The sequence below is a fragment of the Bos mutus genome, unplaced genomic scaffold (genome assembly GCF_027580195.1).
Source record: "Bos mutus isolate GX-2022 unplaced genomic scaffold, NWIPB_WYAK_1.1 CTG302, whole genome shotgun sequence".
NCBI classification, from domain to species: domain Eukaryota; kingdom Metazoa; phylum Chordata; class Mammalia; order Artiodactyla; family Bovidae; genus Bos; species Bos mutus.
Genome location: NW_027219794.1, coordinates 31089 through 43980, shown reverse-complemented (window position 1 = coordinate 43980; position 12892 = coordinate 31089). Strand labels below are relative to the sequence as shown.

Sequence of the window (12892 nt, the reverse complement as noted above, 5' to 3'; positions counted from 1 at the left end):
CATTCCCTCTGCCCTTGGACTTGCCCTTGGATTTCCTCTCTTATTCATGCAAGGTTTCCCAGAGTTCTATCTCAGAGCTGAAATCTTTCTTAAGCCATCTTCTTTGTTGTTTAAAAGCTTATTCCTTGATAGTTGAGTAACTTCACTCAGGAGGACAAGGGGAGAACCGGGAGTATGGAAAAGGGAGGAGGGTCTGAGGTGTTCTTAGTTTCTTATCTTACTTTTAGACTAGGGTGTGGGGCACTTAACACACAGAAAAGGCACACATCACAGCATTTTCAACAGAATCAGATCCCCTACAACTGTGACAGGGAGGAAAAGGTACCTTTGTTGGCCCCTGACCTCCATGTCACCAGCAGCCCCTCCCAACACTCCAGGTCTTTGGTCTGTTCTTATCTCTCTTTAAAGTGAAAGTAAAAGTATTAGTCAATCAGTCATGTCCTACACTTTGTGACCCCATGGACTATAGCCTACCAGGAGTCTCTGTCCATGGATTCTCCAGGAAAGAATACTGGAGTGGGCAGTCATTACCATTTCCAAAGGATCTTCCTAATTCCAGGGATCAAACCCAGTTCTCCCACATTGCAGGCAGATTCTTAACCATCTGAACCACAGTTCAGTTTAGTTCAGTCGCTCAGTCGTGTCTGACTCTTTGCAACCCCATGAATTGCAGCACGCCAGGCCTCCCTGTCCATCACCAACTCCCGGAGTTCACTCAGACTCATGTCCATCGAGTCAGTGATGCCATCCAGCCATCTCATCCTCTGTCGTCCCCTTCTCCTCCTGCCCCCAATCCCTCCAAGCATCAGAGTCTTTTCCAATAAGTCAACTCTTCACATGAGGTGGCCAAAGTACTGGAGTTTCAGCTTTACCATCATTCCTTCCAAAGAAATCCCAGGGCTGATCTCCTTCAGAATGGACTGATTGGATCTCCTTGCAGTCCAAGGGACTCTCAAGAGTCTTATAAAACACTGCAATTCAAAAGCATTAATTCTTCGGTGCTCAGCTTTCTTCACAGTCCAACTCTCACATCCATACATGATCACAGGTAAAACCACAGCCTTGACTAGACAAACCTTTGTTGCCAAAGTAATGTCTCTGCTTTTGAAAATGCTATCTAAGTTGGTCATAACTTTCCTTCCAAGGAATAAACGTCTTTTAATTTCATGGCTGCAGTCACCATCTGTAGTGACTTTGGAGCCCAGAAAAATAAAGTCTGACACTCTTTCCACTGTTTCCCCATCTATTTCCCATGAAGTGATGGGACCGGATGTCATGATCTTCGTTTTCTGAAAGCTGAGCTTTAAGTCAACTCTTTCATTCTCCTCTTTCCCTTTCATCAAGAGGCTTTTTAGTTCCTCTTCACTTTCTGCCATAAGGGTGGTGTCATCTGCATATCTGAGGTTATTGATATTTCTCCTGGCAGTCTTGATTCCAGCTTGTGCTTCTTCCAGCCGAGCATTTCGCACGATGTACTCTGCATATAAGTTAAATAAGCAGGGTGACAATATACAGCCTTGACGTACTCCTTTTCCTATTTGGAACCAGTCTGTTGTTCCATGTCCAGTTCTAACTGTTGCTTCCTGACCTGCATACAGATTTCTCAAGAGGCAGGTCAGGTGGTCTGGTATACCCATCTCTTTCAGAATTTTCCACAGTTTATTGTGATCCACACAGTCAAAGGTTTTGGCATAGTCAACAAAGCAGAAATAGATGTTTTTCTGGAACTCTCTTGCTTTTTCCATGATCCAGCAGATGTTGGCAATTTGATCTCTGGTCCCTCTGCCTTTTCTAAAATCAGCTTGAACATCAGGAAGTTCACAGTTCACATACTGCTGAAGCCTGGCTTGGAGAATTTTGAGCATTACTTTACTCGTGTGTGAGATGAACGCATTGGTGTGGTAGTCTGAACATTCTTTATCATTGCCTTTCTTTGGGATTGGAATGAAAACTGACCTTTTCCAGTCCTACGGCCACTGCTGAGTTTTCTAAATTTGCTGGCATGTTGAGTGCAGTACTTTCACAGCATCATCTTTTAGGATTTTAAATAGCTCAACTGGAATTCTATCACCTCCACTAGCTTTGTTCATAGTGATGCTTTCTAAGGCCCACTTGACTTCATATTCCAGGATGTCTGCCTCTAGGTGAGTGATCACACCATCATGATTATCTGGGTTGTGAAGATCTTTTTTGTATAGTTCTTCTGTGTATTCTTGCCAACTCTTCTTAATATCTTCTGCTTCTGTTAGGTCCATACCATTTCTGTCCTTTATTTTACCCATCTTTGTATGAAATGTTCCCTTGGTATCTCTAATTTTCTTGAAAAAGATCTCGAATCTTTCCCATTCTATTATTTTCCTCAACTTCTTTGCATTGATTGCTGAGGGAGGCTTTCATATCTCTCCTTGCTATTCTTTGGAACTCTGCATTCAAATGGGTATATCTTTCCTTTTCTCCTTTGCTTTTTACTTCTCTTCATTTCACAGCTATTTGTAAGGCCTCCTGAGACAGCCATTTTGCCTTTTTTAAAAAAAATATATATTTGGAGGCTAATTACTCTACCATATTGGAATGTTTTTCTAGGTGATGTTCTTGATCCCTCTCTCCTGTACAATGTCATGAACCTCTGTTCTTAGGTCAGGCATCCTGTATATCAGATCTAGTCCCGTAAAACTATTTCTCACTTCAGTATATAATCATAAGGGATTTGATCTAGGTCATACCTGAATGGTCTAGTGGTTTTCCCCCAATTTCTTCAATTTATGTCTGAATTTGACAATAAGGTGTTCATGATCTGAGCCACAGTCTGCTCCTGGTCTTGTTTTTGCTGAGTGTATAGAACTTCTCCATTTGAAGGAAGGATGTAGCTGGTTTTTTTTTTTTTTTTTTTTTTTGTAGCTGGTTCTCATCTGCTCCCCAGTTGGAAGGCACATATTTCATTTCCCTCTATGGTATTCTCTCATCCTGGCTCTAGACTCCATAAGCTTGCTGTCTCCATCTTTCTGAATTTTTCAGACCCCAAGTGGGAAATCGGGGTTTTCTGCTTCACTCGTAACACAGGTTTATGGCATGGGAGTTTCCCTTACAAAGCTGATAACTCTGCTGGCTTCTAGCAGGAGGTAAGGCATGAGCCATACTTGAAGGGGTTTCTATCATATCCTGTGTCCCCTCCACTTTGGAGATGGTGATTACTGGGGACAGGCATCTCCAGCTCTCTGCCTCTCATTCCCAGACATTTGCTTGCCTCTGGCTTGGGTTTTGATCTCTCCTCTGTGGAGGAAAACTTGGTTGGTTGTTTTCTTGCCAACTGTGCTCTTTATACCAGCACCAGTGCTCCTTAGCTATAACCTCAAGAATTCCATTTTCATTCCTTTTACACATTTACACCATAGCAAGGGACAGTCAATTTAATGTTCTGGTAAAATAGCTTGCTGTAATAGTTTCTACTTATCGATTTTCTCTTCTGTGCTATGAACTGCAGTTAGCACTTTCATATCAGCAATAACTTCATGAAATTGATACTACTTCTCAGTACCCAATTTACAGATGAGAAATTTCATACAGAGAATATAATTATCAACTGGTGTTTGGAAGAGTGCCCCTGTTAGGAGATGGCCTCCCTTATTTATCTGATAAATCTGCAGGGAGCCTAAGAGTTTCCAGTTTTTGGAGGGATCAGGTAGAAAGAAAGACATGTTTTAATTATACTTAAAAAGGTGTAATTTTCCAAATTGTTTTAAGTCATTATTATCTTGGAAGGAAATTTTTTTATTTTAATTGGAAAAATTACTTTACAATATTGTAATGGTTTTAGACAAAAAATCATAAAAAGGTATATAACCATATTCACCCTCCTTCACTCCCGCAACTAGTCCTTTATGTTAACAGTTTTATGAACTCATCAGACTTTCTATTATAATTATATAATTCATTTACAAAGTTTTATACATGTTTCAATGTTTTCTCCAAATCCTAGATAGCATATTCAAAGAGCAGAAAGACATTATACATCTGTGTCTCTTTTGGTTTGTCTTAGTCAATCTTTCTAAATTCCTTTTATATGTGGTCATATATGGATGTGTTTTTTGGACTGTGAAGAAGGCTCAGTATAAAGGCTCCAGTTGATCCACCTTTAGAACTGTGGTGTATTCTTTTTAGACTCTTGAGAGTCCATTGGATTTCAAGGAGATCCATCCATTCCATTCTGATGGAGATCAGCCCTGGGATTTCTTTGGAAACTGAATGATGGGGTACAAGCTGAAACTTTCAGTTCTGGTTTCCACCTCATGCCCAGAAGAGGGATGACTCATTGGAAAAGACTCTGATGCTTGGAGGAATTGGGGCAGGAGGAGCTGTAGAGGATGACCCAGAACATGAAGAGGGTTCCTGGATGTCATCATTATCTTGAAAGGAAGTGAGTCTGATCTGAAAATGCTAGAGTTGGTGATGGACAAAAGGCTAAAAATCATAAACAATTCATGGGTTTGCAAAGCAACTAGTCCTTTTGTTAACAGTTTTATGAACTGATCTGATCTGGTTTGATCTTAGCAGCAAGGTCTGAAATTTATCAGAAACCTGTATTTATCAAAAGTCCTTCCTATGAATATTCTTGAAGATGAAACACTTTGTAATACTGAGTACAACAATAACAATCTGTAAATGATAGAAGATCTTTCCATAAGTGTGCATGCTATACAAGTTAATAAACTGTATTTCTCTTGTTCATCTGTCTTACACCATTTGAATCTCCAAGACCCCAGCCAGAGAGCCTAAAAGAGTAAAAGAAAGAGGAATTTTCCTCTCCCCTACACAGTAAAATATACATAATGTAAAACAAACCATTTCCACCATTTTTTAAAATGTACTTCTCTGTGGCATTAATTATATTCACATTTTGTGAATTCATTTCTACAACATCTACATCTTCCCTTTAGATTTTATTAGGTTTGTCATTGCTTTCCTTCCAAAGAGCAAGCGTCTTTTAATGTCATGACTGCAGTCACTGTCTGCAGTGATTTTGGAGCCCAAGAAAATAAAATCTCACTGCCTCTACTTTTTCCCCATCTATTTGCCATGAAATGATGGGACCAGATACCAGGATCTTAGCTTTTTGATTGTTAAGCATTAAGCCAGCTTTTTCACTCTTGTCTTTCACCCTCATCAAGAGATTCTTTAGTTACTCTTTGCTTTTTGCCTCTAGAGTGGTATCATCTTCATTAGTTCAGTTCAGTTGCTCAGTCATGTGCAACTCTTTGTGACCCCATGGACTGCAGCACACTAGGCTTAAACTGCATATCTGGAGTTACTGATATTTCTCCTGGCAATCTTGATTGCAGTTTGTGCTTTATCTAGTCTGGTACCTTGCATGATGATCTGCATATAAGTTAAATAAGCAGGGTGACATTATACAGCCTTGTCATACTCCTTTCCCAATTTTTGTTTGTCTGAAGAAGTAATCATTTTTCCTTTACTTTTGAAAATCATTTCACAAACTATAGAATTCTAAATTGGTGTTTTGTTTTGTTTTGTTTTCTCTCAACATTTAAAACTTTTTCACTCTACTCTCTCCTTGTTTTGGATGGTTTCTGAGTAGAATTGGATACAATTCTTATCTTTATTCCTTTATAGACAAAGTGTTTTTCTTTAATTTGAAAATAATAAGCATAGTTGTAGGGTTTTTTCTTCTTTTCTGTTACACTGCTGTTTATTTCTAGCATCTCTTCTTTGTTCCTTCTTAGAATCTACATCTTTCTGATTCTATTGCCCATCTATTTTTGCATGCTGTATACTTTATCCTTTAGAGCCCTTGATATATTAATCATGTTATTATCACTGTTGTTTAGTCACTCAGGCATGTTCAACTCTTTTGTGACCCCATGGACTGTAGCCCACCAGGCTTCTCTGTCTATAGGATTTCCCAGGGAAGAATACGGGAGTGGATTGCCTATTTCTTCTCCAGGGATTTCTTCCTGACCCAGGGATTGAACCCAGGTCCCCTGCATTGTCAGAAAGATTCTTTACCACTGAGTCACTGGGGAAGCCAGAGTTGCTTTTATTTTTTATTTTTTTTTAAATTTTAATTGGAGGCTAGTTACTTTACAATATTGTAATTGTTTTGACATACATTGACATGAATCAGCCATGGATGTACATGTGTTCCCCATCCTGAACCCCCCTCCCAACTCCCTCCCCATCCCATCCCTCTGGGTCATCCCAGTGCACCAACCCTGAGCATTCTATCTCATGCATTGAACCTGGACTGGCAATCTGTTTCACATATGATAATATACATGTTTCAGTGCTATTCTCTCAAATCATCTCACCCTCACCTTCTCCCACTGAGTCCAAAAAACTATTCTATACATCTGTTTCTCTTTTGCTGTCTCACATTTAGGGTTATCAGTAGCATCTTTCTAAATTCCATATATATGTGTTAGTATACTGTATTGGTGTTTTTCTTTCTGGCTTACTTCTGGTCTGATGTTTCCAACATCCCTGCTATATCTGGTTCTGATGATGTTTTGTCTCTTCAAAAAAAAATTTTTTTTTTTGCCTTTGCTGTGCCTTGTAACTTTTTCTTGAAATGTAGACATGATGTCCTGGATTAAAGGCACTGCTGTAAGTGGGTTTTAGTAATGAGGAGGTGAGGTGTGAGGGCAGGCATATCCCATGATTAGGTCTCAGCCCCTCAGTAAGGCTCTTCCTCTGGACTGTGAACCTCACAAGTGTTTCTCATTTTTTCTCTCCCACACCCCATCCCTTATATGGGACAGGATAGCTCAAGCCAGCTGGAACTGGGTATTCCCTTCCCAGGTCATTTGGCTCAGTTAATATTCTAGAGGATTAGACTCTAGTACTAGTTTTCCCCTGGGAAAGGCCTTCTTCAGAAGACTGAGTGTTCTGATTATTTCAAATTGGCTCCTCCCCATCCCCCCACTCCCAGCAGGAAGGTTGAGGGGACTTTCCCTGTTATTTCCTGTAGGATCCCGTGAATCTCTTGGAGGTAAGGTTCACAGTATTATGAGTCCCTTTATTACCAGGTCCCCCTGGGGTTTTTTACTCTCAGATTGTTCACACTGAGCCTCCAGCAGCTTTTCAGTTACGGCTCTGGTTTCCTCTCCAAGCACAGGCTCCCATGGTGGTTTCACCCTGAGAAGCCTCAACTTCCTCTGTTCACCTGTGGGCCTCCCCAGTCTTGGGGGTGGCAGTTTGCCTCCTCTGACAGATGCAAAAGGAAGTCTCCCTTTCCTTTTTTAAATCTACACTCACCTAAGTTATCTTATCCAATACCAAGGACTGTTTTTCATTTTTTTACATTTTTGGTTTTTTATTTTTTTTTTTTTGCTCCCAGGTTTATAGAAGACTGACTCCTTGGTTTTCATGTTTTGGCTAAGTTTCTCATCTGAGTAGCCTTCTTGACTACCCAATTAAAATCAGGGCTTGTCAGCCATCTCCAGCTACTCTCACTTCTTGTTCTTCATCAGTTCAGTTTAGTCACTCAGTCGTGTCCGACTCTTTGTGACCCCATGAATCACAGCACACCAGGCCTCCCTGTCCATCACCAACTTCCGGAGTTTACCCAAACTCATGTCCATTGAGTCGGTGATGCCATTCAACCATCTCATCCTCTGTCATCCCCTTCTCCCCCTGCCCTCAATCTTTCCCAGCATCAGGGTCTTTTCCAATGAGTCAGCACTTCTGATATTATCTTGTTCATTCATTAACTTGTTTACTGTCTATCTCCTACTAATTCAATGTAAACACTGTGAGAAGATAAACCTTACATGTTTTGTAAGCCATTGATTCTTAGTACTTTGAAGGGTATGTGATGTGTGATAGATGTTCAAAAGCACTTGTTTAAAAATAATTCATAATTTATTTAATCATGTTGCTGTTGCTAAACTTGGAAGTTAGGCTGTTTCTAAATTTTACTATAATTTAAAAATAATCATTGCTCTGAGAAACATTTGTATATAAATAAAGTTGTGCATAAACAGTTTTCTGTAAATGACATTTTTGCCTTCATCATCTTGTAGGTAAAAATACTATTGGGTAAAAGAAGGTGAACAATTTAAAGCTTTTAATAAATATTGTCAAATTATTATCTGAAAAGTCTATTATAATTTATAGTTTACTAATAGTAGATTACAGTGCCTATCACACTTTTAATTAGCATGGGATGGGCTGGATAAAGCACAAGCTGGAATCAAGATTGCCGGGAGAAATAACAGTAATGTCAGATATGCAGATGACCTTATGACAGAAAGTGAAGAACTAAAGAGCCTCTTGATGCAAGTGAAAGAGGAGAGTCAAAAAGTTGGCTTAAAGCTCAACATTCAGAAAACTAAGATCATGGCAACCAGTCCCATCACTTCATGGCGAATAGATGGGGAAACAGTGGAAACAGTGGCTGACTTTATTTTGGGGGACTCCAAAATCACTTCAGATGGTGACTACAGCCTTGAAATTAAAAGACACTTACTCCTTGGAAGGAAAGTTGTGACCAACCTAGAGAGTATATTAAAAATCAGAGACATTACTTTGCCAACAAATGTCCGTCTACTAAAGGCTATGGTTTTTCCAGTAGTCATGTATGGATGTGAGAGTTGGACTATAAAGAAAGCTGAGGGCTGAAGGACTGATGCTTTTGAAATGTGATATTTGAGAAGACTCTTGAGCGTCCCTTGTACCCAGTACCTTGTACTGGTTGGATCAAGGAGATCCAACCAGTCCATCCTAAAGGAGATCAGTCCTGAGTGTTCATTGGAAGGATTGATGTTGAAGCTGAAACTCCAATACTTTGGCCACCTAATGTGAAGAACTGACTCATTTGAAAATACCCTGATTCTAGGAAAGATTTAAGGTGGGAGGAGAAGGGGACAACAGAGGATGAGATGGTTGGATGGCATCACCAACTCAATGGACATGAGTTTGGGTAAACTCTGGGAGTTGGCGAGGGACAGGGAGGCTTGATATGTTGCAGTCCATGGTGTCGCAAAGAACTGGACACGACTGAGCAACTGAACTGAACTGATTCTGTTTTTTAAAAATTGTTGCTAATTTAATAGGTGAGAATGAATATATTTGTATGTTTATATTATCTTATTGCAGATGGTGATCGCAGTCATGAAATTAAAAGACGCTTACTTCTTGGAAGGAAAGTTATGACTAACCTAGACAGCATGTTATAAAGCAGAGACATTTCACTGCCAACAAAGATCCATCTAGTCAAGGCTATGGTTTTTCCAGTTGTCATGTATGGATGTGAGAGTTGGATGGTAAAGAAAGCTGAGCACCAAAGAACTGATGCTTTTGGTCTTTCGTATTGGAGAAGACTCTTGAGAGTCCCTTGGACTGCAAGAAGATCCAACCAGTCCGTCCTAAAGGAGATCAGTCCTGGATGTTCATTGGAAGGATGGAAGGACTGATGTTGAAGCTGAAACTTCAATACTTTGGCCACCTCATGTGAAGAGTTGACTCATTGGAAAAGACCCTAATGCTGGGAAGGATTGGGGGCGGGATGAGAAGGGGACGACAGAGGATGAGATGGCTGGATAGCATCACTGACTTGATGGACATGGATTTGGATAGACGCCAGGAGTTGGTAATGGGCGTGCTGTGATTCATGGGGTCTCAAAGAGTTGCACACAACTGAGCTACTGAACTGAACGGATTATCTTACTGTTTGTATTACTTTGCTCTAATTTTCTTTTTACTTACTCTTTTTCTAGATTGTGAGCCTGATGAAAACAGGGGCTTCATCTTTTTAGGTATATTCTTTTCTGAGGACACCTTTATCAACTCTTAGCAGTTTCTGGACACTTATCTAAATAATGAACTAGTTTTCCAAAAGGCTGAAATCAAAATAACTGAAGATCCCATTATTATTATGATATCTTAATGTGGTTTAGTCACTCAGTCGTCCTCTTTTGTGACCCCATGGCCTGTAGCCTGCCAGGCCTCTCAGCCCATGGGATTTCCCAGGCAAGAATACTGGAGTGTGTTGCTGTTTCCTTCTCCAGGGGATTTTCCTGACCCAGGGATCAAACCTGAGTCTCCTGCTTGGCAAGCAGATTCTTTACCACTGAGCCTCCAGGGAAGTCATTGGCTCAAATTGAGCAGTTTTGTTTCTGTTTTTGCATCTGGGCTCTATATGATAGTATAATGATGCAGATATGACTGAGGGCCAGTGGGAAGTAACACAGGTAACTCATTACTAATGACAAAGTTCTGAAATGTGAATGTGACTTCTTTCCATGAATTAGATCACATTCAAGATTTGAATACTAACATGATCCTTATTTACTTTCTTTCTTAAGTGGGAGAGAAATTTGTGATGTTAAATTCTGTCCATTGCTTACAGCAGTGCTGTCTACAGAAATATATAGTGAGCCACATCTATAAATTAAAATTCGCAATAACCATGTGAAAAAGTTAAAAGGGACAAGTGAAAGTAATATTAGTAAGACCTTTTTGAAACTATGTGTCAAAAATGCATCAGCATGTAATAAATAGGAAAAAATCATTGAGACAAAAAAGAGTTTTATGCTATCTTTGAAATCTGTGGTGTATTATATAGTTAAAGCACACCTCAATTTGGACCAGATGCATTTAAAGTCCTCAAAATCATTATGTGAATAGTGTTACTGTATTTGACAATCCAGGGTTTATAATATTAATAAAGATTTTCATGGGTTCAAGGGAGTGAATATAGTTTTCATAATTGGAAGGATGTTCCTCATAGGTGTCATAGTTTGGGTTCCCCCAGTAGCAGACCGTGAGGCAAACATTTGTAGGAAAGTGATTTATTTTAGAAGTGATCCTAGGAAAACATATGTATGGAATGGAGAAGTGAGACAAAAAAGGGAAGGAAACCAATAAAATATGTGTTATCAAGAAAATTACTGCTTTTGTAACTGGGTTCCTTCCCTCAGAGTCACCCTGGGAAACAGAATTATTCCAGCTGACAGGCAAGGTCACTGGGGCATTTATCTACCCACTCCCTATCCATCACTGGTTAAGGGCTCAATCCAAAGTTTTTTACTTGCTTTGCATATGGCTCCAGTGTGGTTCCATAGCTAAAAAGAGGCCCTAAGTGGAGAGTTGCTGATAAGCAGTGAGCTCCTTAGTCCTGGAGAAGAGTCAGAGGACACGAGCTAGAAAGTAATAGCTTCTGCTCCAGCTGGTCACACCATCCAAGCAGGGATCATGTTAGCCTCAAGAGCCCTAGGGACTTGATGTCACTGAGACTCTGCTTTATACCAATTGTCCTGTTCACTTATGTATCCCTAGTTCCTGGAATAGTAGGTGTTCAATAAATAGTTGTTGACTCTATGATTTTTCCTCGGTACCTGCTTTACTCTTTCAGGCTCTCCATGTCAATAAATGGGGCACATTGAAAGGTTGTTGTTGAATCACGCGAATACACCGGGATTCTTGGCCCCTGGAGGAGAATTCAATCCGGGGCCAGTGACGAGGCTTGATCGCTCAGAGCTTTTGTGTAATAAAGTTTTATTAAAGTATAAAGGAGATAGAGAAAGCTTCTGACAGAGGCATCAGAAGAGGGCAGAAAGTGTACCCACTTGCTAGTGTTAACAATGAAGTTATATAATCCAAAGAATGTCTGGAGGTTGTAAAGACCTCATCAGACCTATTCCCATAATTTACATTTTAAGATAACAGAAGGCTTAATCCAGAGACTATCCTTAGGCAGTATACATTATTGTTATATAATCCTAAGGAACGTGGAGAAAGAAAAAAATTTTGTTCTTTCTTCCTCCTTGAGAATTCCAGACCCCTCTCTCCTTGGGGATCCCTAGACTCCTTATCAATCTGCCTAGGAACTGACTCTTTCATTCCCCCTTTTCTTTTAGGAGAATTATGTTGCCTAGGGAAAAGGGGTGTCGTTCTCATTCCATAACTGCTTCCGAGCTGACAAGGAGCATTGTCTCTAAATTGGTGAGGCAACATATTCTTCTAATCCTCATATTGAGGATATCTGATCCAGTGGCCCCAAATAGTAGTTGGAGGAAGCTACAGCAGTAGCAGAAGTTTGGGCAACCATTTGTAACTTAAAAGCTTTCATGCGGCTAGAAACAAATCCAGTTATACAACTACAGATGCAGGCAACATTGTCATTAAAACAAGTTAAAATTGAAATTAAAAGTCACATTATGTCCATAGTTAAATTACAAAGTGTTGCACCAGTCCATTTTAGGGTTGGTAAATGTTATCAGATGAAGAGGCATCACATGTGATTGTTGTCAAAGGTATTCACAGACTTGGAGAAAGTCTTTTCCTTGAAGTGGAGATGTCCACCTCCACCACCTCCGGAAGCCTTCCACTGATGAAGAGGGGAGTGCTCCACAGACCCAGCAGTTAGACCGATTGTGGAATGTGGCATAGGAGTGAGCCCAGGACAGGAAGACATTGTCTTGAGGATCCAACGGCAGACTCAGGATATTTGGAGTCAGCAGAAGTAGACTCACATAGATTATCAGGCCCATCCGCTGCCCTTTGCTTAACTCCAGAGCTCGAGTCAGAGCCACCAGCTCCGCTAACTGAGCACTGGTTCCCTGAGGGAGAGATTTTGCTTCCAAAACCTGTTCAGCAGTCACCACGGCGTAACCTGCTTTACGCTTTCCATCCCGAACAAAAGAACTGCCATCTGTAAATATTTCCATGTCAGGATTGTCTAATGGGGTATCCTTTAGATCCTCCTGAGCTGCATAGTTTAAAGTTAGGAATTGAAAACAATCGTGATCAGGTGTTTCACTTTCCTAGGAAGGAAAGTGGCAGGATTTAAATTTCCATAAACTTTAAGCTTAGTTACTGGTCCTTCTAACAACAATGACTGATACTTAAGAAGCCTACTATCTGTCATCCAAATATT

The 12892-nt window shown here is 40.2% G+C and overlaps 1 protein-coding gene across 1 annotated transcript in view; it reads left to right on the top strand.

The window, feature by feature from the left end:
* The window catches only part of LOC138986953 (ATP-binding cassette sub-family C member 4-like), a gene marked incomplete at its 5' end in the record, with an annotated part of 110193 nt that overhangs the window by 82071 nt on the left and 15230 nt on the right, over positions 1 to 12892 (top strand). The gene's annotated exons all lie outside the window — the stretch shown is intronic.